The following is a 6,342-nucleotide window of genomic DNA, read 5'->3' on the forward strand; positions in this document are numbered from 1 at the left end:
GTGAAAGTGAAAAAGACCACCAGCAACTAGAGAGGGTAGCAGTGAGGATTCTAGAGCCCTGGAGAAGAAGGCACATTGTCAGCCCTGCCAGCAGGGATGGTGAGGAAAGTCCTCCTCCCTGTGTGCTGTCTCTAGACATTAAATATCTGGTTTGCTGCTTGAATTTTAATAAGGGCAAATTACTAAATGATTTCCATAGCCACTATCATTTCAGAGTTTTTTTTAAGGGAAACAGAGGAGGAGTCCAAGCCCAAATGCAAGTTTCTACATTAAAAGAACATTTGATATGGACTTGAGCTGGGGCCAAGCTCAGGCTTCCAGAGGGAGCTGGAAGAAGCGATTGGAGGATACTTCCTTTGAAGTTTGGTGGTCAGTTTCTGCTGGCTATGGTAATAAACCCATCTTGTCCCATCAAAGGGCAAGGCTATTATTTAGAAGGGAGGGGTCTACATTTGAAATTTTGTATTAACATTGCTACAAATGATAGAAAACTTTTTATTTCTAGGCAAACTTTTATGGTGCAGGGACCAAAGCAACTTGCCTAAAAAAAGCCTGATTTTAATGAAACAAATTGACATGCCAAGTGATCCCAGCAGTGGTGGTAGTGATCTGCAGCACTGCAAGGGCTGTAAGGTCCTGCCCTCCTCTGACAGGCTCCTGGGTCACCCTGGGCCTGCCCTCTGCCTGGGGAAGGAGCAGGACAGGGGTGCGATTGTGTATGGGCAGCTCCTGTGTGCCCAGCCAAGTGCCGGGTCCTTCAGGACAAACAATGATACGTGGGACCTCATTCTGCCTTCACAGCCCTCAGTCTAATGGGATGGGGTGGAGTGGAGAAAGAAGGAACACAATGTGAAGCCAAAGTAGAAAGCATGAAAGGCCATGAGAAAAGTCAGATGAAACAAGATGGGGAGATCATGGCCAGACAGAGGGGAACAGGTGGACAAGTTATCTTTAAGATGAGCTTTAAAAGATGAGCACAATTTGGGCAAGAAATGGAGCAGAAGTCAGCAGATCAAGGGTGGGCATGTGGGAAACTTAGAGGTATGTTTGGGGGATAGTGAGTCATCCACTTGGGTTGGAAAGTAGGGGAGTGTTTGGAGAAAAGTCTAGAAGAGTAGTCAGAGCCATGTGTAGGGTCTTGCTTTGGGCCGAAAGGGCTGGAGGTGACAGGAGATGAGCATGCAGTAGTGAATGGAAGGGTGGGAATGCATGGGAGGGATGCTGCAGGTGAGTCTGCCTTAGTGGTTCTCAGCCTTGGCTACACATTGGGATCACCTGGGGAACTTAAAAACTCATGATGCCTGGACGATGTGGCCAGAGATTCTGGTTTAATTGGTCTGGGGTATGGCTCCAGGCATCAGCATTTGAGAAAAGTTCGCCATGATTAGTGATTCTAAGATGTAGCCAAGGTGGAGAACCACTGGTTTAGAGTGGGTTCTGATTCTGTGGGGTGGGGCCTGCTCCAGAAAGCTCCAGGGAATGTTAGTGATGCTGGTCCATAGACCACTCTGAGTAGTGAGAGTCTGTAGGACTTGGCCATCCCTCATCAGCAGAGCACCTGCCTGCAATTTGACTTCTCCAGGGAGAAGAAATTGAGAAACCTTTGACCTCTTTTCATCTGGTATGCCCTGGGATGCTGGGACCCTGCTGATAGAGGGCTGCTTCATTCACTGGGCATTGCTGCCCTTCAAGGACAAATGGGGACTTTAAACTGGAGCACACATACCCCTGAGGCCACAGGAAGACCTTCCAGGGGTGAGCACAGTTTCTACCAGAATCAGCTTCCAGATCCTCAGCTTTCACATCCTCCCCTCTCCTCAAGTAATGCTCCTGCCCCCCTCGAATAGTGCTCCTCCCCCTCCTCAAACAGTGCTCCTCCCCTCTGCTGATGCTCCTTCCCACTTCCCCTTCCCCAACTTCCCTTCTCACACTTGACAAAAGCAAGATGTCCCTCTCACCTAGTTCTCTGGGGGCCCTGTGCCAGGACACCTAGCAAAGGGAAACAATTAGAAAATGCAGGCTCCCATGATCAACATGAGTAGTGAAGGGTGTTGCACTTAGTTTCATCCAGGCAAAAAGTCTCTGGCAAGACACAAGACTTATCTCTCTCGCTTAAAATTAGAACACATAAGAGAGATGGTTGTCAAGAGTGCAAGTAATAATATATTTATTTGAATTAAAAAATAAAACCATGCTTTTCCAACCAAAAGTAAGTCTGCTTTAGCCAATGTTAACAATGAGAACTGGCTTTGCAATTCGATTTTGTAATAACAAATTCTTATACAGCTGTGTGGAACCAGTCCTTATTCTAAGCACATTACACGAATTAACTCGTCTAATCCTCCCACAGACGTACAAGTGGGTACTATTATTATTTCCCATTTACAGAGAACACTGACATAAGAGGGTAAGCAACTTGCATCAGATCACCTGGCCAATAAGGGGTAAAGCTGAGATATGGCAGAGATTTTCTATAAATCACATGAACTAAATCTACAGTTCCAATATTTTGACAAAATATAATGTAATACACATATTCAAAATATAGTACTCTGGCATCTTTTGCAATTATTTAAGCATATAATAAAATCTTTATATAACAACTTCAATATGTACAAGAGGGTTAATTCTTTGAAGACGTTTGTGAGCAAAATATTTGAAGACCACTGACTTTGAGCCAAACAGCCCTGGCTATGACTCTCAGCTCAGTCATATGCCCATCTTGGCCCAATCCCACTCTTTCTGAGGCTCGGTCCCTTGTCTGTAAAAATGGGGACAACCATCTCTACTTAGCAGGATTGTTGAAAAGATCAAAAGAGACAACCCAAGAAGTGGCCTGGCCTGCAGCCAGCTCTTGGTGAATGGCAAGTATTATTCACATGGCTGGCGTCTGGAAAACTGTCTTGGCACATGGTAGGGGTACCACGAATGTGAGTTCCCTTTCCCTTATTAATGGTTCCCAGACTTGACTCCCATGAAAGCCAGGATGTCTAGAGGCAGTGGTAACATGGTGCCCCCAGGTTCTGTGCCTCCCATCATCTTCTCTTTTCAAACTTCCTCAAAGAAATTTCAAAATGCACCTCCTTCAAGATGCCTCCTGTGATTAACACAGCCTCACAATGACCTTTCTCTTTCATCATTTGACTGGCTCACGGTAGGTATTCCATGAATAAATTAATGAATCAGTGAATGAATGCTGGGCATGGGGTAGTGAATAAAGCAGTCATTTCCCTTGCCCTCACCAAACTTGCAGTCCAGTAGAGACGACAGACATTGGTACTGATAGATGATAGGATGGTAGAAGAATAGGGGCCAGTGAAAGCTCAGAGAAAGGGCACCTACCCAAGCCAAGGGCATCAAGAAAGGCTTCCTGGAGAAAGTGTTGTCTAAACTAAAATCTAACAGACAAATGGAAGCCAGACAGCAGGAACAGTGTGTTCATAGGCTTAGAGGTGAGAAAAAGCATGCTGAGGTCTGAGAACTGAAAAGATTTCAGTAGACTTGGCCATAGAGATGCATGTTCCTGTCTTGAACTTGATTTCTTGCCTCTTCTTGTCCCTCTCCCCCGACCCTGACAATGGTGTGCTTCTGGAAAACACAGAGAATCTCTACATTTTTTATGTGTTTATCCCTATATTTGCTTGACTATGCAATATCCACAGCTGACACGTTAATAAACGTTCATTGGGTGTTGAACTTACTAGACAAGGAGGTCACTCTCGGGCTTCCTTAGAGCTTATCTCATAAACACCCTGGGCCTGGGCAGCACTGCATAGAACCCAGTCTAGCCAGAAACGGGTTAGCAGAATCCCATCTGCTCACACCCAAGACATGAATCTCTAGGAAGCCATGCCCTGAAACTCTTCCAAAACCAGGATCATGTAGAAGCATTTTACCTGCAAGGGGTGTGCAGGTAAAATGGGGCTGGGGTTCTGGGCCTGTGGGATGAATGAGTGGCAGGGGCATGGCTTGTCTCAGCCTGCCTTTTCCCATCCCAGACCAGGGAAGGGCACAGAGTCAGCAGCAGGGATGAGAGAGCAGGACTGTCTACCAGACTCTGGCTCTATCACAGACCGGTCAGACAAGGAGACAGACTTAGCCATTCTTGCTGCCTGCTCTCCCCTCTCTCATACTCTCTGGGGCTTTCTGTTCAAGTCCACCAAATTAACTCCTGACTCAGGGAAATAAGCTCTACTCACCAACAAGTCAAAACTAACTAGGACTGAATATTTCTTTTGAGGCATGAAAGCAAAGATTTTTGGTGATCTTTCAGAGCATTCCTAGTGGTGGGATTTTCTTGGAAATGCACACTTAAGTGTTCCCTGTATTCTAGAGGGCAATGGAATTCATTCTTATACCATGCTATGATTGGCTCCAAGTTGGTCAGATACCACCGCACAGGCAAACTTAACTGTCAATCGGTCTGCTGAAAAAGAGCACACTTAAGTGTTCCCTGTATTCTAGAGGGCAATGGAATTCATTCTTATACCATGCTATGGTTGGCTCCAAGTTGGTCAGATACCACCGCACAGGCAAACTTAACTGTCAATCGGTCTGCTGAAAAAGGCTACACTGTGTCAAAGTAATTTATATGTTTCCAGTTTTAAAAATTCACAGTTGATTTTCCCAGAGTTGACTAAGCAGGTTGGTGAACAAATGAAAATCAGCAGAAGAAGACTTTATTGAAAGCTGGGGTGGGGGTGGGGGGACTGAAGCAGGATGTGAGGAGCCTGGGCTCAGCTGGCCTGGCCTCAAGGTCTGGGGTCACATGCAGCCTGGCTGATACATAACTGAGGTCTGAGCTCAAGAGTGAAGATAACCATACATGGAGACCGGCTGCTTGAACCATGCCAGAAGCTACCATTTTCTAGGAGCACCTCTTTTCTCTACTGCAAACAGGCCTGACTGTCCTTAATATGCATCCTTTAATATGACTGTTTTCCAAGATGCTCTCCTCGACAAATCTCATATGGCTCCAGACACTCCTCTGGTTTTGTCTCATAGGTGTGTGGCCCATCTCAGCTTATGAGCATCCTGATGTCAGGAACAACCATCTCTGGCTTCTCCGCTCTGCAGCTATAGAGGAGGCAAGCATTTCATCAATGGTAAGGACACAGCCCTGAGCTAATGACTCCATGTGCACCATTTCCTTGGTCATGAATGTTTTCAACCCAAATCCAGCCCCTGCTTTCCCATTGTTCAGGACTACTGTGATAAGTGTACAATTTTCCACAACATTCTCTTTAAGGAGACATCTTGCATGGAGGTTCTTGCGTTCTGCTGTCATCAACTCTGTGGTCTATGCCAGGTAAACACTCAGCAAGGGCAAATGCTTCCAGCCAAGTGAGTCCTTTGAAATGAAAACACAAACGGGCCATTCTGCTGGGACCAGTGGTTGCCTGCTGTTAGCTGGGGAGGAAAGACTTTCATTAGTTACTGTCACTGAGCTGATCCTGTGCCAACCCCCACATCTGGAAACAGTTATGAAGAAAAAAGAGGCATGAAAGCCTGGGTCTCATGACCCTGCAGTCTTCCTCTCTGCTGCTCTATTTATTCATTTATCAGTTTGGAGTGATTGAGATGGGTCCCCAGAGTACGTTATGGAAACTAAAGTAAAAAATAGGCCATGACTGTCACAATACAAAAACAGGTCAAGATCTTATAAAATGGGGTCTTGGATAGGCTTTGCATCTAAATAAACACGATTTTGAAGTTGCATATTGTGTTGTATTTTAATCACAAAGCCAAGACTTTTTAAGCTCTGCCTTGAGCATCGTGCCCTCCCCAACCTGGCAGAATTCTGCCACATCTGTCTCAAGGGCTCGACAGGATTTGTAATCATTGGGTCTGGACATACAGACAGAATCTGTTATTTGCACATCACACAGACACACACACACACACACACACAATCCACACTTGCGGCCCTTCCTTGCATCCTTCAAACCATAAACAACTAGGAAGTGAAGAAGAAGCAGAGCCGTGTCTTGGGCAGCAGCAGCAGCAGCAGGGTGTGATGTTAGTTGCTGATGGTGCCCTGAAGGTGTAAATAGAATCCACAAGGGCTGGGGCCTGCTTTAGGGTTTATTGGTTTTGGAGTTTGAAAAGTATCATCATAGAAGACTTGGACCTAGTTTTGAAAAGGACTAAATCAAGCTTCAGGATATTTATTAGATTTCTGTACAATAGGAGGAGAGATTAAAGGATGATCTTAAATAGAAAAATCAAGATGGCATTTTCCCTGGCCATTAAGAATGAATACAGATAATAAGAATGCTGAAATAGAGTCTTAGTTAAGGTGATGTCCCAAGTAAATTTACCTTTTACTATGTTTTATACTCA

This window comes from Galeopterus variegatus, unplaced genomic scaffold (assembly GCF_000696425.1).
Source record: "Galeopterus variegatus unplaced genomic scaffold, G_variegatus-3.0.2 Scaffold2656, whole genome shotgun sequence".
Classification (NCBI taxonomy): domain Eukaryota; kingdom Metazoa; phylum Chordata; class Mammalia; order Dermoptera; family Cynocephalidae; genus Galeopterus; species Galeopterus variegatus.